The 21,559-nt window shown below is 41.5% G+C and overlaps 1 long non-coding RNA gene across 1 annotated transcript; it reads left to right on the top strand.

Moving 5' to 3' along the window:
• The first annotated feature begins 907 nt into the window (after nucleotides 1-907).
• LOC116660485 lies at nucleotides 908-6,530 on the top strand. The gene is made up of 3 exons (XR_004316036.1): nucleotides 908-1,158; nucleotides 5,789-5,927; nucleotides 6,480-6,530. It is a non-coding gene; the product is annotated as an uncharacterized LOC116660485 (long non-coding RNA).
• The last annotated feature ends 15,029 nt before the right edge of the window (nucleotides 6,531-21,559 follow it).

Raw genomic sequence — 21,559 nt, 5'->3', positions numbered from 1 at the left:
GAGTATAATTCCCTGTGCTATACAGTAGATCCCTGTTGGTTATCTATTTTATATATAGTGTGCCTATCTTAATCCCAAACTCCTAATTTATCCTTCCTCCTAATCCCCTTCCCCTTTGGTAACCACGGTTTGTCTTCCATGTCTATGAGTCTATTTCTGTTTTGTAAATAAGTTCATTTGTAATTTTTTTTAGATTCCACAGGGATATCATACAATATTTGTCTTTCTCTGGCTTTCTTCACTTAGAATGATAATCTCTAGGTCCATCCATGTTGCTGCAAATGGCATTATTTCATAACTTTTATGGTCGAGAAATATTCTATTATGTATATATACCATAAATGTTTTATCCATTCATCTGTTGATGGACATTTAGGTTGCTTCCATGTCTTGGCTATTGTAAATAGTGCTGCTATGAACACTGGCATGCATGCATCTTTTCAAATTAGAGTTTTCTCCCGATATATGCCCAGGAGTGGGATTGCTGGATCACATGGTAACTGTTTTTAGTTTTTTAAGGAACCTCCATACTGTTCTCCATAGTGGCTGCACTAATTTACATTCCCAACAGTGGAGGAGGGTTCTACAACATGCCTTTTTAAAATTCCCCTTCCAGCATGGACCAGCACAGGTGGGTTCATGCAGTCCTGAGCCTTAGGCAATTATTAATTTAATTTTCTCTAAACAAGATTAAATAAGCACTGTTTATATTATAAACAACCTAGCACATATTTCCACAAAAGCCTACTTTCCTCTTGTGTCTTCCTTCTACTTATTTTTTTTCTTGAGAAACAGAATCTGCACTTACAACTCCTGCTGAGTTACTTCTAAAATGAACAGAGCTTGTGTTTTAGTGCACTGACAAATCTCTGGGGAACGGCTAGCACTTAAACAGCACCTGGGTGCATTTAACCGAACCATCCTTTAAAAGGCTCAGTAGAGAAGACATTAGAGTTACTTTGCAATGTTGTTGTTATGGTGACACGGATTTTGTTGGGGGAGGGCGTGGCGGGTAATGCAAATAGTAGGTTATTTTTTTAAGTTTCTTTTTTCAAATACTCATCCATTGGTGAAATTTCTGGCAGAAAATGTCCCCCCAAGCAGATGAATTGAAACAAATGAAAATATTGAAGAGGATGGAAACGGAAGCTGTACATTGTAAGTGGAAACTTCTACACTCTGCCCTCATTGAAGCCGTTCCCCATCTGAGAGCCAGCAGAAAGCACACACAATGTGTACATGGTCAGGGGCTCTGTGCAGGCCCAGCCCTCACATCTGTGGGCCGGAGTAAGGGCACTCTTCCTTCTGGCTGTGCCCTTTCACCCAGGCCTCTGCCCTCCCGCGGTATAGGCCTGGCATTTTCCTGTGCATGGGCACCTTGGCCAGATAGCACATCTCTCTCCGCCCTTCCCGATCAGCCACCCCTCGCTCAGACTAGGACTGCGCTCAGAAGGACTGTCTTGGGAGGTGGTTTGGGGGCAGAGTTCAGATCTGCAGGTACCCAGCACCCGGTGTATAAAGCGGGTGCAGGAATGTGTGGGTACGTCCATTTGGCACCAAGGATTCCTCACCTGGGCAAAGGCACCGGTGGGCAGTCCCCTGTAGCCTGGGTCTAGGGTTGCCAGATGAGATACAGGCCACCCAGTTCAACGTGAATTTCAGATAAAAAACAAATAATTTTTTTTAGTATGAGTATATCCCCCACAATATTTGTGACACTCGTGCTAAAAAAGTTACTCATTGTTTATCTGAAATTCTTTACAGCAGGGTCCTATATTTTTCTTTGTTAACTCTGTCAACCCAAACTGTGTCTAAGGGCAGTTCTGGCTCTCTGCTTGGTCAAACCACTAAAGATATACAATCCTGCAACTTTAAAGAAGTGATCATATTCCAGCAGAAAAACAGATTCTTGAGGTTTGAACCGTGGAAGTACACTAGGGATATGTACTAGGGGAAGGTTAGGGAGGCCAAGGGATTGAAGAAATATTGATTTAAAGACAGATAATTAACATTTAATTGCTTTAGTAACTATTACAGCCATCTTGCATTCTCTCAGCTATGTGGAAAAATACTGTGAATATGATATAAACAACTTTAAAATGCATAAAAATGGGTACTGGCAGGAAAGAGTACTTAATACTAATGGAAGTTAGACATGTAAGTCCCTAAACATTAACAGGAAGCGATCTCACGTTATTGATTTTGGCTATGTTAAGAAAAGCCAGAGACCTCTTAATCTTCCTTGTATTTTTTTAAGCCACTTTGAATTTTGTGTGTTTATCAAATTGCGTCACTGGAGCTGGGTGGGGAAGGGAGCACAGGGAGTGAGCCACGCTCCCTTTCCTCCTGGAGCCTCAACCATCACTCTTCTCAATATTTTCATCTATCCTTAAGATTACTGTATGACTGTATGATATAAATTCCATTAATTATATGTAGATTCAATAATTAAGTGATTAACAATATTTGTACATTTTTTAACTGGCATTTGACTCAATGACTTGCAGGCCATTTCATCCCTGCTCTTTGCCGGAGCACCAGTGTTCCTCTTCCAGAAATGATGCAGGCTAGAATGGCAAGTGCCCAAGGTCAGGGCTTGAGGAGCCAGAGTCTGTGTCACTGTCACAAAATGCAACTCTGCAAGGCCAGATACAACTCAGGACACCTGAGTAGATTTAGCTGAACAGTCACTTAAAAGTTGACTTAAGTGAACTTTGAAATCACTTAAAACCATTGCAATCCTTGGTTTCTCACTTAAGCTTCTCTGGCTCACTGTCCTCTGAAATTAGGAGGCATATGTTGGGATAAAGATGGTGTATTGCACACATTCATTCTTTTTTTTTAATTTATTGCATTGAGATATAATTCACACGCTATAAAATTCGTCCTTTTAAAGTATACAGTTCAGTGGTCTGAATAAACATTCATTCATTCTTACTTCCTCCCAATGCAACTAAAATTACAGAAAAGGGAAAAACCCACAAGGACAAAGAGAATGCAAGAGGTTGCATAATCACAGTTGACCTTGCAGATCTGAGAAAGCCGATTGCTAAGCTGGCAGTGGGAAAGCAAGAACTTAACTTACACGGCAGAACTTCCAACCGCCTCGGGACTTGGCACCAGGAATCCGTGGATGCAGAAAGTGGGAGCTCAAAACAGGAGGACTGGTTGAAAGTCTACTTAAGAAGGTTTTAATTCCCTCCCCAGTTCTGCTCAGAAGACTGAGGTGATTTCTCTGGAGAAGGAAACTGGCTAATCTCTTGGCGAGAGCACAGTAAGTAGGAGATAGAAAAATCCACCTCTCAGGAGTTTGACTAACCCAAGAGAAAAAAAAAAAACCCTAAAATGTTGACATTGGGGAAGCCAGATCACCTTACCATCAAACCTATAGTCCACAAGTTTTGCCCAGGTGCCCAGAGAGGCCAGTCAGCTGCTTAATGTCCATGAGAGGCAGCCATGAACCCACAGAGCTCCACAATGGAAGACTGAGACCAAAGTAAACACAACAGAAAGGCAACTTACAGGAAACAGACTATACAGGGAAAAGAAAACAAACAAGTTTTTTTAAACTATCATTATTATAGTCAGAGAGAGAAGTAAAGATATCCCAAACATGAAACAAGTATTTGCAATACAAAAAAGAAAACATTCAGAGAATAAAGAGTTCTTGGAAATTAAATATAGTAGACATTAAAACCCCTGCAGTAGGTAGACTACAGGTCCCTAAAGATGTCTACATCCGAAACTCTGAAACCCATGGCAAAATGGACTTTATAGATGTGATTGCGAGCCTGAAATGGGGGGATTGTCCTGGATTATCAGGTGGGCCCAGTCTAGTTAAATGAGCCCTTAAAGCTGAGAACTTTTCTGGCTGGAGGCTGAGAGATGCCACAATAGAAGGTGAGGAGAGATTGGAAGCACGAGAGGGATTCCACTCACTGTTGCTGGCTTTGAAGATGAAGGAACCGGGCTATGAGCCAAGGAATGTGGGCGGCCTCTAGAAAGCAGATGAGACTTTAGCTGACAGCCATCAGGAAAATGCAGGCTGTAGTTGTATGAAACTGAATTCTGCCAACAACCTGAATATGCAAAGAGAAATTCTTGCCAAGAGTCTCCAGAAAGGAACATAACCCTCCAGACACCTTGACTCATTCTCAAGACTCATGGTAGACTTCTGACCCTCAGAACTGTAAGGTGATACATTTGTGTTACTTTAAGTCACTTCATGGAGTAACAAGTCAAGTAAATTTCCTAGAAAGTAGAACAAAAAAGCTATGACCTGTCAAAAAGAGGAGAAAACAGAAGAAAATTAGAAGACTGATTCCCGAGATCCAATATTCAAAAAAGAGCTCAAGAGAGAGATAGAGGAAACAGACAGAAGAAAATCATCAATGAAATAATTGAAGGAATTTCCTTCAAATGGAAGGACACAATTTCCAGATTGAAAGGGCTCAGTAAGGGCCAAGAGCATGGCATGTATCTATGAAATTCAGAACACTGAAGATGGAGATCCAGAGATGGGGAAAAAAATACGGTCCCATTCAAAGTAAAAGGATAAGAATGATTTTTAACTTTTGAACAAGACTAGAGGACAATGGAGCTCTATCCTTAATTTACCACGGAAAAGCCCCACCAGTCATAGTGGAAAGTTGGTGGATAATGCCTAAAACTGAAGAAGTACTCACATATGCATGTTATTTAATGATAGGAAAATTTTTTTTTAATGATTTTAAAGTGGTTGCCTTCAGGGAGGCACACACAAAGGGTGAAGGGGTGGACTTCTGGAGTTTTTTGCAACAACCCTTGTTTTCCACTGTAAAATATATATGAATATAATTTAATAAAACCTGAAACCAGGGAAGTAAAAATAAGCTGAAGAAAACAAAATCAATTAAAATTTAAGTTCCAGAAACAGACTCACAGACATAGAAAACAAACTGTAGTTACCAGGGGGGATAGGAGGGAGAAGGATAGATTAGGAATTTGGGATTAACAGATACACACTACTATATATAAAATAGATAAACAACAAGGACCTACTGTATAGCACAGGGAACTATATTCAATTCTTGTAATGAGCTGTAATGGAAAAGAAACAAAAATATATATGTGTATGTATATATATGTATAACAACTGCTTTACTGTACACATGAAACTAACACTGTAAACTGACTACATTTAAATAAAAAATAAGAATAAAAAATTAAAATAAGTTTAAGTAAATAAAGTAGCATGAACACATTCAGTAGTTGAAACATTTTTTAAAGAGAGCTATTATGTGCTTCCCTTGAATTGGCCTTGATATAGCCAGTGAGATGTCTATATTTATTCTGTGCGGAGAGCTTTTTAGAATGAAGAGGAACAAAAACTACAGTATCACGTCAAGAGTCATCCTTGTTATCTAATAGATACAGAGCTTCAGTTTGGGAGGATGAAGACGTTCTGAAGATGGATGGGGTGATGGTTGCCCAACAATGTGAACGTACTAATGTCACTGAAATGTGCACTTAAAAATGGTTCAAATGGTAAATTTTATGTTCAGCATATTTTTCCACAATTAAAAAAAGAATTATCCAACACTTTCCCTTTATTCAATTCAAATTAATCATTATCAATAATAGCTGATTATTTGGGAGGAATAGAAAAAATGTTGAATAAGTTTGTGAGAGATGCTACGTGCTGTAAAGTCTCTTAACCAATCCCTGTTTTCTGAAGGCAGTCCTTGATGTGATGTCACACCAAAGTTTCTATGATGAAATAAGTTTTTTTTTGTTGTTCTTCCATTAGGGAAATTAAGAGATGTTTGATTCTGAAGAGGGAATGAGGAAAATAGAGTAATATGACTGCCCTATGCAGAATGTTTTGGCCATTGTTACAGATTCCCCCAGGAAACAGATGGGGCGATGGAGATGCAGGAAGCTTACTGGTGAGTCCTCTGGGGATCTATGTATTTGCACAAAGGTATAAGGTCAGATAGGAAAAGGTATTATACCTGGTATTCCTTAATAATTTATGCATTACTAAATGAATCAGAATAGAACTAAGAAGGGTCAAACCGGGAAATAAAAACTAAACCTACCTTCTAAGGAAAGTGGAATTTAAGAAAAATGTCCCACTGCCCGGATGATAGGCCCTTGACCCAGAACCTCCCCCTTCCTCAAAGGGTCAAAATTGTACTCCCAGTGACACTGTAGTGATGTGCTATGACATTATTAGTAAAGTATTTTCAAAAAGCTCCAAGGAAAGCTTCACTCATGGTGTATTTTAAACCCATTATGAGAGGAAGGAAGGAAGGAAGGAAGGAAAAAAGGAAAGAAGGAAGAGGAGAATTTTAAGCCATTTCATGGACTGTCCTAAAACCCAAGGTACACAGGAGAGTAAGCCCCCTTCCTCCACAAATGTACCAAAGTTAAAATGACAGATCACTGAAGAGAGTCCCTCTTCCCCTCACTAATTGTCTCTCTTGCTTCCTCCCCAGGGAAAAATGCCAAAGAAGCAGGAGGCTTCTAAAGTAAACCATTAGATGCAGATATGAAATTACCTACCAGAGAGCTACTGTTTCTGACCCCGGAAAGAAAAATACTCTCTCTTCAGTCTCCACTAATAAACCATCTGAGGGTTCCCATTAGTCAAGGGGCTTATGAGATCCCACTTGCTGGCCTGTGGATGAACTGTCTGAAAAGTATTTCCTGTGATTCTCAACATTTTCTAAGTTTTAAATTCTGTGTTGAAAAACAAATTGAGCTATTTTCTCCAATTCACATTTCATGATGTTCAATATTAAAATTTAAATGTAACCAAAGATCCACATGAGGGTACACACGAATACGCTGATTTTCCCAACAACCTTGAGGTGACAGAATGACATCTTGCAAACGAGGACACTGAGACACAAAGATGTTAAGAAACTTACTCAGAATCTCATACCTCTTAAACGTCAGAGCCGTAACTCACCACAGATCTCCCTTTCCGTTTAAAGAAATTTCCACCACACCAAGACAGCAAAATGGCTCTGAGGATGAATTCATGCATTGATACAGCTTCATTCAGGGAAGAAAAAAAAATACACACAAGTGAGCTTTTCCTATCTGACCCACCAGCCTGGTGCCATCTCAATGGACAGATCTAGGATCAAAAAATTATAGAATAATCATGTGACTCAGGGCTGGAAACTACTTCAGGCAAACATCTGACTTGGTCCTTTGCTTTCAGGGAAATAAATTTAACGTTATGCCCATTTTATTGGAATGGCAGTTGAGTTCCAAAGAGGATGAGTAAGTGCCCAGGATGTATAGCCATTAGTGAAGGGACAACCAGAACTCAACTTTCCACCATTTCCTGAGGTGACCTAGACCTGCAGGTTGAGTCCTCACAACCACATTGTGGTACAGGCAACAATCAGGCTATTTTAAACTGACATTTGTTATGTTTTGGGCAACCCGGGAAGGGACAGCCCCCCAATAGATAGAGTGGCCATCTGTCTACACAATGTTGTTTAAGGAGTCTCTGATTACTACTGAGAGACTGAATATACGAACAGACAATGGCCAAACCAGATATGACAATAGAACTCTCACCCACATCCTGCAGAAACCAGTCCAGGAAGCCCAACCACAACCCCTGCAGTGATCAGCCCAGCACAGTCAGGACTTGATCACTGACTGCCAGCTTCCCAATTTTTTGCCCACACTTTCAACGCAGGGCCAACCAAAGAAAGCCAAATATGTTCCCCAAACCAATCATATAAGATGCTCACTGTTAGTCGGCCCACCTGCAGCTCCCCCAAGCCAACAACTTCCAACAAGAACATACCTGAAGCCTCTCCTTTTTTTCCATTACAGTCATCCCTCAGTATCCATGGGGGTATTGGTTCCAGGACCAAGATCCAAAATCCAAAGAAGCTCAAGTCCCTTGTATAAAATGGCACAGTATTTGCATATAACCTACGCACATCCTCCCGGATACTTTAATTCAGTTCTAGATTACTTATAATACCTAATACAGTGTAAATGCTACGTAAATGGTTACCAGTGCGTGACAAATTCAAGTTTTGCTTTTGAAACTTTCTGGAATTTTTTTCAAATATTTTTGACCCACAGTTCATTGAATCTGCAAATGCAAAACCCACAGACATGGAAGGCTGACCGTATAAATCTTCCCACTCTCCTGTCTGCCTTTGAGTCTCTACCAAACACAAACGATAGTGGCTAACTCCTTTGCAAGCTCTGAGTAAATAGCTTCTGTCTGTTCTCACTGGGTGGTCTTTATTTCCACAATTTCCCCAGAGGCTGCAAGACATGATCTGCCCTGCTCATTGCTGCAGAACCCCCACCCGCCTACCGGGTGCCATCCTATGGAGACCCCTTCTGCCGCTTGTGGCTTTTGACTCCAAGTTGACATAGGAAGTCAGCACCACATCTAAACTCCATTCTCTTGACATTGAGTCCCTTGGCTATTTATTCTCAGTTTGGTACCCAGGTTATACATTGGTTCCTTTTTTTTTTTTTAACATCCTTAGTAGATCCAGCCATTTCTTTTCATTCTTTTTGCTCTCTTTTGTACTTCCAAAGTATGCTGCACTCTTGTTTGTCTTGTTGGCCATCAGAGAAGGATCACAAGGTGGAAAAGACACCGAGCCTATTAGCCTGTTTTTCAAATCAGCCTCACAGATGGGTGAGTTTGTGGTTTTACCAGACCAGGAGTCATTCAGACAAAGTTTGTTGTGGGTTGCTAACAAAACTGGATAAGGTTCTTCTGTCTTGTCTGCCTTGATGTTTTTTTGTCCTGAGACCTTGACTCTGAACCTGAGAGGATGTTTTCTTTGGTTTCCCCCCTACCAGGGGGCACACATTGTCTGGGTGCCTCAGCCAATTGTCAGGGTGGGTCTTGAAGGACTAAGTTTCAGCTGATTGTTGCCGACCCTCAGGAGGTCACCTAAGTCCAAATCTTCTCCTCCAGAGAAAACTCCTGCTTCTAATAGGTTACATTACAATCTTAATTCTTATGACTTCTTTGCAAATGGCTGTTAGTTCAAAACCTCAAGAATTCCCAGAAGGAGGGAATAGCTCAGTGGTGGAGTGTATGCTTAGCATGCACTAGGTCCTGGGTTCAATCCACAGTATCTCCATTAAAAAAAATTAAATAAATAAACCTAATTTACCCCCCACAAAAAAAAAACAAAAACAAAACCTCAAGAGTTCCCCCAGGTGAAATTTGAGACTGGTCCCCGTACAGAGAGGTCAGGGAGGGACCCAAGAAAGAGGCAGACTCCTCCAGATGGGTGGGTGGCTGGTTTAATAAGCAAGAGAACTTACATTTGAGATTTGGGTTGAGCAGGTACAGGACAAGGAGATCTCCACACCCTCCCACCGAAGTCTTAAGTCTTACAGAGGCCTTAAAAGGTTTTAGTCATACACACGGTCCAGATAGTCTCAAGAACACCTACTCTCTCAAGGCTGTATCCTTGAAATGGCTCCTAGTGCAGGAATGGTGGGCAGAAAGTACATTCCAAGGACAGGGGAGGGAGGGAGGGAGGAGACTCTGACTGTCTGGGTCCAGTTTGCAGGTTAACCAGAGGTCACATCCCCTGGTGCTCTCTTCCAGCGGTGGAGTGAATTCATCATGGATGGCTTAGGTCTCCGCTGGCCACTCTGAGGAAACACAGTATTATTCACTTGAGAGGTACCTTAGTAAAGAAAGGGAAGAAGTTTTCCCAGTGGGCAGTGTGTTTCGATTGGGATGCAGAGGCCTCCAAATGAAATTCTGATTCAATATAAGTGCCTCACTAAAAAATTATTTGGCCGAAGCTAATAAGCAATCTGGCAAACTTAGACACCAACAAGCGAGGCTCATTTCCCTCATAAGCCTCCTCCTGCCCTGTTCTCAGATGCCTGTCCACTTCCAGCTCCCCCTCCTCTCCTTTCCCCTTCTGATCTCCCTCTTGCACCTATAGACTCCACCCTCCGCTTCCCCGTGCCCAGACCCCTGCCTTTTCTCAATGACTCGACTAAAACCTGAAAATGCTAGTTGCCACTAAAGAGCAACCTGCCCATCAACCAGTATGTGAGCAACTGTAAAATGTGAACCTTGGACCCGAGCTGAATCAAGGGCTGTAATTAAGGATTTCCCTAAACCCAAACAATACCAGCAACTATCCACAGAAGAACTTAGAATTATTCTGCATATGACATGGATGCATATAACCCCAGGTTCCCTGACCTACATCAACTTGTCCACGTGTTGGTCAGAACCTCAGATACTAAATTCTGGATGGCAAAAGCTGACTAGTCTGACCCAGAAAGCGATCCAGAGGATTCCTCTTTCCACAAGAAACCTGGGGGTCAAAAAACGGCCCCCAGAGTAGGGCAAAGCCCCCTAACAGCCGTACTTCTCATTAAAATCAATGGGACCGTAACTCAAGCATGCAAACATATAAAAGGTAAAACTACAGGTGATCTGGGGATAATCTAGAAAATAACTTGGAACAACACTTGGAAGTTTAAGAAGGTGGCTGCATAACAGTGGCATGAGTGATGTAGACAAACCCTTAGAGTTTTAACTCAACTTCATGGGAATCATCAAAACCCCATTGCTTATTATAGCCACACCTTTGACCTGATTGCAAAGGCTTGTTCTCCTTATTCTAGGGCAGTAGCTTCCAGTGCAAAATGTCAATGCTCTTTCTGAACTAGTTCTAGGCTCCCTACTTGACCTGGCGTTTCCTCTCACAATACAGACATTACTTACTAAGAATATACAACCTTTCACCCAGCCAATTTTTTTAATTGAAGTATAGTTGATTTACAACGCTGTATTCATCTCTGGCGTACAGCATAGTGATTCAGTTATTTATATATTATATATATATATATATTCTTTTTCATATTCATTTTTATCACAGGTTATTATAAGATACTGAATATAGTTCCCTGTGCTGTACAGTAGGACCTGTTGTTTATCTGTTCTGTGTACAGTAGTTTGTATCTGTCAATGCCAGACTCCTAATTTATCCCTCCCCCCCTTTCCCCTTTGGTAACCGGAAGTTTTTGTCTATATCTCTGAGTCTTTCTGTTTTGTAAATAAGTTCGTGTCTTTTTTTGGGGGGGGGGTGGATTTCACATATAAGTGATACCATATGATATTTGTCTTTCTCTGTCTGACTTACTTCACTTAGTATGATCATCTCTAGGTCCATCCACGTTACTGCAAATGGCATTATTTCATTCTTTTTTAGGTCTGAGTACACCCAACCAATTAACCTCCTAGAATATTCTGTTACTTTCTTCCTGTCACATCACTGTTCACCATCACAACACCCTGGCCACTCCCTGACTCTACCAAAAGGGGAACTTCATGGTTGACTTACCTCAGTTAGGGAACTCTCCTTACCTTACGCAGATTTATTAGAAACTCCTATTGAGAACTCTGCCCGAACATTATTTGTGAATGAATTATAAACTCAGAATTGAAACTGGAAGCCAAGCTATACACCCACTAATTTAAGCTTTTCCTTAGAAGATAGTCCTCTCCCTGAGGTAAAATCAGCACAGATGTCAGAATTTTTACACTTAGTAGAATTCGTCAACAGAGAGTCAACATGTAGAGAGAGAGCAGGTGTGTTTTTGGACTAGGACGTGTTTTGACATGCTTTGAAACCAAAGGGGCCTCTCACCTCTGCAGGAACACCCACCTAAAATGGACAACAAGTTAAGGAAGCTTTAGACGCATTCTTGGAGCAGCGGCTATTATGAAGGTTGAGTCCCGAGCAAGGAGAGATAATATAGAAATGAAAGAAATGCTCTAGCATCATTTCCAAATAAGAAGCCTTAACCAAGATTATGATCTTAAGTCTACCCTCAGAAGATGAACCTTTGGAGAGGTTCCATCAGGCCATTGCAAAATGTCAGTTTGTAGTCCCTGGTTTTGAAAAGGAGGGATGGAACAAATCTGGCTGTACGCTTCACACAGATAATCTTGGATGCACCTAAGAGCGTGGCTATGTGGCATCAGATGATTTCAAAGGGATATTAGTTAAATTGCTCCATGAAAATCTGCATGATGGTGCAGAAAAATTGGCTACCAACTTAAATCATCAACATTAGTGGGAAAACTTTTAAAAGACAGCCGGAGTTATTCTCAGGTCATATGTGGCCTGTCGACAACGTAATCCTGGAAAAAAGAGAAAGATGGGGGACAGCTGCGATCTAAAGCCTCACAGGCCTATGAACACTGTTAGGTGAATTTTTCCCCTGCATTTGTTCATCCTCTCTGTGGGATCTGAATTTGTTTCTGTTTTTCTATGCTTATTTTCTAGATGAGTTGAAGCATTTCCTTGCTGAAAAGCTACAGTCCTTATGGTTGCTAAAAAGCTGCCTGAGTTTGTGTTTCCAGCCTGGGGTGCACCAAGTTTTACATCAAATAAGCGAGTCTCACCAGAAAGAGAAAGAAAAATACCATATGGTATCACTTATATGTGGAATCTTAAAAAAAAAAAAAAAAGACAAACGAACTTATTTACAAAACATAAACAGACTCACAGACATAGAAAACAAACTTATGGTTACCAGGGCGGAGAAGGGATGGGAAGAGATAAATTGGGAGTTCAAGATTTGCAGACACTAACTAATATATATATAAAATAGATAAACAACAAGTTTATACTGTATGGCACAGGGAACTATATTCAATATCTTGTAGTAACTTATGGTGAAAAAGAATATGAAAATGAGTATATGTATGTGCATGTATGACTGAAGCATGATGCTGTACACCAGAAATTGACACAACATTGTAAACTGACTGCACTTCAATTAAAAAAGATATATATCAAAAAAAAAAAAAAAAAGAAAGAAAGAACTGTGCTCCCTGACTGATAGTCCCACTTGGGGACCTCAATAATTACAAACAATACTTTCTTTCCAGGGGCACCATGTGTACGTCCTGTGTGGAAACTGGGCATTAACTCTCTCCCCAAAACATGTTGACTTCACACATGGTCGTAAGAGACCTTCAAGTATTTAAGGAAACATCACTAGTAGATCACAGAGCCCTGAGACCAGAACAGAGATCTCTCCAAAATGAGGCTTGGTCACTCTGGGAAGATTTTCAGAAAGATAACTGACTTACTGTCAATGGGCACCCTGTGGGTGGTTTTCCCTGTGATGCAGCTCATCCAGTGAGGAAAGATGATTTAAAATTTGTCCCTGGCTTTAGCTGAGGTGATCAGTGATAACGCCTTGGTCCTGGAAGGCATTCAGATCATCTTCAGTTCCCTGAGGTGTCATGGGTGATGGACTTGCCCTGGATGTCTTCCTTGTAGGCCAGGGCAGAGTCTGTTCAATCTCTGACGCATCCCACTGTACGTGCATTAATACCACAGGCCAAGTGGAAAAGTCAATAGGGAAACTAAGGGAGAAAGGCATCTGGCTGTCTGGCAGACACTCTGCTCTGATGGCTCCTGGAATGTGTCCAGCAAGGCGTGTTCAGGGTCCCGGAGGGGATGGCTGTGGTCAGTACTCCAGGTTGGCCTCATCCTGCTGCGTGGAGAGTGCTACTGATTGTAGCCTTAATTAAATGTTGCATGAGACAGATGGAACAGATTCAGTCCCAGCCTCTGTAAATCAGATGAGTGGGAGTGGCCAACAGTGGTGTACTCATGGGAAATCTGCCCATGGGTCTTTCTTGTTTCCTCATATCTTGGGAGCAGAGCCCCGGATAGTGTTTACTCAAAACTATCCTTTCAGGGATGGTTGTTGTACAGCGAACACTCTTGGAAGACAGAGATAGTGTTTCATCTGGAGCAAAGGGCAAGTTTGCTGACAGCCTTGTAAGACAAACAGTGTTTCCCTCCAAGGTAAAAGTCAGGCGACATTAAGGCCCATTATAAAATATTTGGCTGCCCCAAACTCAGGTGCCTTCTCCTGTAATGCCATCTGCTGTCTACATCATCGAGTGGGAACTGGAATTCAGAATGCTGCTGCAAGAAAACATCAATACTATGGGTACTGCTTTCACTCTGAGTAATAAAGCCCTCTGTCTCTGACCCAGGAATGTTATGACAATGTCCATGAAACTGTGGCGGGCTTATTTGTCAGCTTGCAAGTAGGATGAAGTCTCGCACTCACCATAGTTCTTAACCATCGTGTTATCAGAATTCTAGAATTCCTTCTCCTGTATTCAACAATAATTCTTACAGAGATTGTCAGTGGTAAGAAAAGGTTCTATTTATCCATTGAATTGGAGAAGCTAAGTAGGAGGTGGAAATGACCAAAACAGAGTGGGCTCTTGTGCTATTTGGCCTACGAGTGGTATTAAAGACATGGATTTAGAAAAGACATGTGTTCCTGCTGGAACACATACCATAAATGGTGCATTGGAGCCAGCTCACACGTGCTCGTAAGGGTCAATTTTGTGCATATAATCCCCATTCTATGTTCAGTGACTTCATGCTAGTAGCTAAGTAGGCCATACTGAGTGTTAATATCCAGGAGAAGAGCAAATGCTACAAACCAAAGTTCCGCCTACTCTACTTCTGTGAGAGTTACTTGTCACCAGCACGCCACAGACCGTGTAGCGGGTAAGCAAGGAAGGTGGGTTCCTTAATCTATTTTATTCTTCTGTGAAATGTGGAGAACAAGTGTGCCTTTATCAGGAGATTGCTTCAAGGATTAAATTAGAGGGTCCGTAAAACATACAGAATAGCCTAGGTACATACTGTATTTAATCAAACCTAAAATGCTACCAAATGGAAGAGACAGCCTCATTTTACACTGCACTGCCAAGGAAAAAAAAAAAAAAGACCCACTCTTAATTAAATGATGATTTATTACCACAATGCTTGCAAGACACATCAATTTCGGAGATGGTAAAATGTGAAAAATGTCTCTCTTTGAATGAATGAGCACAGTGACATGCTTGTAACATGCTTCACTAATAGTATATCATCACTGTGACTAGCTCAAATGTGTGTATGTGGAATTAAAAACTCATTTGTCCCATTCTGCCATTTTCATCATCAATTTATTCCAATTTCTAGCAATAAAAATGCTGAGGAATTAGATAGTTTGTATGAATGAATGCACAGCATATAAATAGGAGAGGATGACTATTTTTTCAAGATAAAACCAACACAAAATTCAATTTGTTTTGAATTTCAAAACAGTGTTTTGTATATTAAAAAAAAAAAAAAAAAAAACCCTGAAGAGCTAAATATACCAGAAACATCAGTGGGACCACACAGTACACTTGCAATCATAAACAAGTGAACAGAAAACTAGGACTTCTCTGAACAATTCATCCACATTTTAGAAAACTGTGCAAACTTAGATGAAAAGTGAGGGGAGTACTAAGTATATTTCTGTCCTCAGAAAAAGATAGGGAACTGGAGAATAATTACAAAGGAAGGGAACAGGCCGAGGTGTAATTATCTCAAGGCTGTGGGAATGAATTTATATTGTATCAAGTAAAATTCCTGGAAGCAAGTGCACACAGGCTACCAAACTTGGAGAGAGGAGAGAAACTACTGTGTTTGTACAAAAGAACTTCAAAGAAAAATACAGTTTATTTTCTTTTTTACACCACTGCAGCTAAAAATAAGAGTCTATCAAACTGTGTGAAGAGTTTACAGCTGTCACACAGAAGAAGACAAAGTTTTCAGCAGGCTGTAGAAAACAGTGACCTTCAGCAAAACTTTACCCCAAGCCCCCTCAGAAGCAATCTCCAATTCTCTCTGTGAAAATCTGATGTTTAGCATAAGAAGAAGAGCTGGCTTTTGACCTCAAAAGAACTCCACAGCTCGGCACATTTGCCTAAATGCACACTTGCCAGCTGACCACAGCTGAGGCGCTCTGCAGGAACGACTTTGCAAAATCACTTTTCTGACCATGATGGGAAAGATGGTCCTAAAGATCAATGGAAAGGACGTGGTGTGAAACTTTGACTCAGGAGACACGTTTCTGGTATGTCATGTTGACACGTGCCTTGGGCAAAGCAGCCTGTGATCCTCTCTTGTGAGTTCTTATCAGCAGAAGGGAATGGGGGCAACTTGCCTTCCAGGGGTCATGAGAATCTTTTATCCCAGATAAGGACCCAGTGACTACATTGAGCCCACCAGGAGTCAGTCATGAGGCTTCTGAAAGGGTCAAGACATATTTTCGAAGTGTTTCATATATTTTTTAAACTATAAAATTGCTTTAGAAATGTAATGAAATGACTTATTATTAATGCTCCTACTACTACTTTTATTACTACTTATAACATCACTGCAGAGCCGGCAAAGTGGCTGTCACCATATCACAGTCTAATGAACTTGGGACCAAATTCTGTACAAAATGATTATTTGATAGTAAAGATATATGGAGATGTCTTCTTAAAAAACCAATCAAGTGTTTCGAGATAGAAATTTTACTGCATTCTATTCTGAAATCTGAAGGAATGCTAGAGCTCTTAATTCAGACAGACAGGAATTTGTATCTGGATTTACTATCTCAAAGCTGTGTGATGGTGAGCAGGTTACTTAACCTCTCTGAGTTTAGGAAGCCTCACCTCCCAAGTTTGTTGTGGGCATTCCATCATGTAAAGTGCCTAGTTCAATAATTCTAGCTTCCTCCCTCTGCACTTAAATACATTATCTTATTTTCCTTTATGTGTTTGTACGGAGCTTTGGAAGAGCTCAATGGGGTTACAGGTGATGCTTTATAGATCAACAGCATTTATTCCACTCTGTGTACCAGGCACTGTGTTAAGTCTTTTGATAACCATTTTCATTTAATCCTTACATAACCTGTGTTAGTATCTTAGTGCTGCTGTAGCAAATACACACAAATTCAGTAGCTTAAAGCAACACAAACCTGTTCTCTCCCAGTTCTGGAAATTAGAAACCTAAAATGGGGCTGCAGGGTGGCATTCCTTCTGAAGACTCGGGGAGATCCATTTCCTTGTCTTTTCCAGCTTCCAGAGAACACTCACCTTCCTTGGCTCATGCATCACTCTGCCCTCTGCTTCTGTTGTCACATCACCCCTCACTTTCCTGCCTCCCTCCTGTCTGCGTAAGGACCTCTGTGGTTACTGCATTCCACCTACTTGGATAATCCAAGCTTCTTTCCCCATCTCAAGATCCTTAATCACAACTGTTAACTCCTGTTTGCCACACAAGGTAACTTCTTTACAGGTTTCGGGGATGAGGACGTGGACATCTCTGAGAAGTCACCATTCTGCCCACCACACGTCTACTTAACAAATTAGGGAGTCGAGGCTTCTCGGGTGATGCCCTTTATAAATCCGAGCCTAAGTTCTGAGCCTAGACGGCAACCTCTACCCGCTACTGTGTACTCAGAAGCGATGTTTATATTTGATGTAAACAGATGTGTTTCATCGGGGACGTGCTTATTACATTGATTGTGGTGACAACACCTGATCAATAAGGATCAGACAGGAATTTATTTTGTGCATTGTCTTGGGGTCCAGCAGCCATATTTATTATCTACCATCAAATCGAACACGTAAAAGATAAATTTAGTACCTAGTTGGCATCGTACCAATTGGTAGACAGAATTAAACAATGTCCCTGAGGGAATTTCCAAGACAAACAGGATGAAAACCAGTGGGAATCACTACACTAACCGGGGACAATGGGCACGTTCATTAATTTGGAATTGTTTTGTGGGACTTTGTAAGGGAGTTGATGACTTGCCTCAGTTATTCTCTTAATTACAATGGCTTGAGTGAAAGAATAGATTGAGGTTAAACATTTGGTTTACATTTTTACATGTGGAGTTTAACCCTACTTGTAGGAATTCAAGCAGTAATGAGTGCCATGGATAGAACTCAGATATTTGCTCAAGAAAATAACTCAAGCTTTCCTCACTAGAAACTGGCAAAAACATTTCATGGGATTGGCGTTTAGAGGGACATAAAACCTGTCTCCCAATAATGAGTTGGCTAACATTAATTCTTTCCCTTGCTTGTTTTTGCCAGATAGTAAAGCGCTTTCTTTTTGGCAAAATGTTGACGCTGTTTACATGCTGGGAGAAGGAAACCTGGATGGACAAAAGAAAAGGATATACAGGGATTTGAGGTTTCAGCAACTGTGGGGCCTCAGGGGAAGGGGGTAACTGGAGAAGAAGAGAGGAGAGAGAAAAGGAAGCAGGAAGTAGGGAGAAGGGACGATGTGGGGAAAGGAGGAGAAGGAAACAGAACAGCGATCACCGCCAGCGTCTATTAGTGAGGATGAAGAGAGCACAATGTCACTCCTCTTTTGAGCACTTGTGATTTTTTTTTTTTTAATTTGCGAGAAGCTAGAATGAGACACTTTTAGGTGCTCACATCCTGGGACTGTTATCCCAGATACCAGACACCTATTTGTCATTGCTCATACAGGGTTCTGCATCCTCTCAGGCTGGTCTCTGGCTCCAAATGTTAGGATGAGAGTGGTTTTGAAAGGAGGGCAGGAAAGAAGGCAGGAAGGAAGAGGGAGAGAAGAGGGGGAGAGAGGAAGGAAAGGACCCTGTCTTGCTGGGGTTGCTGGCCCAGTGCTGAGCTGTCTGAGCAGACTTTGACCTTTAGAGAACAACTCAAATCATCGCTCCCATGCCATTTTCTGGACTGTTCAGATTGCATATGCAAATCTGAAAGTGCATGCCATCTGTGCAGATGCGGGTGAAAATGTGCCTTTGACCTGCGGTTCCGAAACCATGTGTCACTCAGGGAAGCAGGAAAATGAACCTCAGACCAGAGAGAGAAACTGAGCTCCCCAAAGCCCCGTGGGTTCCCATCCATGTCATCAGGCTGCCCCGTTTTTGCTGGCAGCGCCACTTTGGGGGAGTTTGGAAAAACACCCCAGTCTCAGAGATGGGAGAGGTCAGGGAAAGGCACATGTGAAAAAGAAAAGGTATTCCATCGCATGCAGTACAAAGAATGAAGGTCATTATGTTTTCATCTGGTCCAATGTGAAGCTTCACTCTGTGGCTTTCCCTCTCCAGTTAGACCACATTTATGGCTTTGAAAATAAGTAATGCCCTGATTCCAACCCCAACATGATACTTTTGTGTATAGACATGTCACACTGTAACTCTATACACACAATCCAATTAAGGTATTTCCACCAGGTAAAATTTTTGCTCAGCTCTTCACAGAATTCAGTAGCAAAATATTATCTATTGAAAAATAGACATGATATGAGTTTTACTTTGGATGATCCCCTCCTGTATCTTGCCTGATCTTAAAGGTCTGTGTTTCAGTCCCTTCTCTCTATGACTAGGATAAAGAGTTCCGGGAGCATTAAGCTAATGGCCCACCAGCCTCACTTAATTTCCACTGAGAAGATTTATCTTTATCTGGGTCAGTACCCGCAGGTGGGCAGCAGCACACTTACGGCGCATGACGCACTCTTCTGTTTAGTCCCATAAACACCGTGAATGAAGGACAAAACGCTATCAACTTTTCTCACATGCATCAATGCCAAGAATGAAATATTCATTAGGTATTTTCTGAAGACTTTTTTTTTTTACAGACACAAATCATAAGCTATGGAAATTTAATCATGAATACAATGCTTGCAGGAGAATTTTTTTATTGACGTAGAGTTGATCTACAGTGTTGTGTTAGTTTCAGGTGTACAGCAAAGTGATTCAGTTATTCATACATATGTATATATACATTCTTTTTCATATCCTTTTCCATTATAGGTTTGTACAAGATATTGAGTATAGTTCCCTGTGCTATATAGTAGATCCTTATTGTTTATCTATTTTACATATATAGTAGTGTGCATGTTAATCCCAAATTGCTAATATACCCCTCCCCTCTTCCCCTTTGGTAGTCATAAATTTGTTTTCTATGTCTGAGTTTGTTTCTCTTTTGTATATAAGTTTATTTGTATCATATTTTGGATTCCTTTTATAAGTGATATCATAGTATGATAATCTCTAGGTCCATCCATGTTTCTGCAAATGGCATTAGTTCTTTTTTAATGACTAAGTAATATTCCATCACATATATATACACCACATCTTCTTTATCCAATTATCTGTTGACAGATGTTTAGACTGCTACCATGTCTTGGCTACTGGAAATATTGCTGCTAAGAACATTGGAGTGCATGTATCTTTGAATTAGAGTTTCCTCCAGATATATGCCTGGGAGTGGGATTGCTGGATCATGTGGTAAGTCTCTTTTCAGGTTTTTAAGGAACCTCCATACTGTTTTCCATAGTGGCTGCACCAAGTTACATTTCCACCAATAGTGTAGGAGGGTTCCCTTTCTAGAAGAATTAAAAAAAATTTTTTTTTTGCTATTATGTTTGTTGACGTTTGGTCAGGAGCGAGATCTTTTCAATGTGAATATTGACCTGGTCCTCTGAGCTGACCCACAAAAGGGCTGGCGTTCAGAAGGAGTCCTCCATGGGCTGACGAAGGCGTTGGGGATTTGCCTCCTCCCCTGTGGCAGAAAGTACTTTCAGCATGACTCTTTTCCATTCATTCTGTCTCCTTCAGGGATTTTCTAGAAGTAAACTGGTAAAGCAGCCATCATTTTGAGGCCACGAGCCAAACTAGACCCTGTACGTAAGTTTTTTGATCTACTCCTCACAGCAATTTTCTGAGGTGAGTAATAACCCAATTTTCCTTTGAAGTGATACATGCAGGCCTCACCGGTCTTTGCTTGTAAATAGGGTTGTTGTTTTAAGGCCTCGAGTTAGGACACTTTGAGCTCCCCCTGACCGGGGACAAGACATGGCCCATCCTGGTGTCTAGCGAGCATGTCGGGTGAGCATCTTGGCCCTGGAGCAGCTCCCGCTCTTCCACTTCTGCTCCCCTGGGAAGCCACCAACCCAGGCCTCTGGGGCTGCTGCCCGGGGCCGGGGGGAGAGGGGCTGAGCGGGCAGGAGATAGAAGGCAGAGGAAAGAGAGGGTCCCCTTTCCTGAGCAGTCGTGTGTGTCAGGCCACATGCTGTGTGCTTTGCCTGCATTGCCCATTTGTCCTCACAGTAACCCTATGAAATAAATCCAATTATGATCCCCATTTTATGCAGTGAAGGAAGAAAAGGGGCCTCTGAGAGGCTAAGAAACAGGTCTGGTGGCAGGCAGCTGTCACACGTGTAGGTCTGTCCCCCCAAGCACTCTAATGGCAGTGTTGGAGCTACCATTACCATGCTGCCGCTAGATTATGGTAATAAATTTATCGACAAATCCGTGCTCTTCAGAATAAATATAGGTTTTACTTAATTCTGCTACAGAATAGTAAACGCCCATACATACATGACTGGCTAAGTCTCCTCAGGCTGCTGTCACAAAATGTCACAGCCTGGGTGGCTTAAACAACAGACATTTACTTCTCATAGTTCTGGAGGCTGGGAAGTCCAAGATCAAGGTGCTGGCCTATTTGGTCCTTCCTGAGGGCCTACTTCCTGGTTCATAGATGGCTGTGTCCTCGCTGTGTCCTCATATGGCAGAAAGAGAGAGAGAGCTCTGTCTCTTAAGGACACTAATCTCATCATGAGGGCTTCACTCTCGTGACCCAATGACCTCCCAAAGGCCCCACTTCCAAACACCAGTACCTTGGGGG

Source organism: Camelus ferus, chromosome 29 (assembly GCF_009834535.1).
Source record: "Camelus ferus isolate YT-003-E chromosome 29, BCGSAC_Cfer_1.0, whole genome shotgun sequence".
NCBI classification, from domain to species: Eukaryota; Metazoa; Chordata; class Mammalia; order Artiodactyla; family Camelidae; genus Camelus; species Camelus ferus.
The sequence above is the reverse complement of the archived record's forward strand: the minus strand, read 5'-3'. Positions and strand labels throughout refer to the sequence as shown.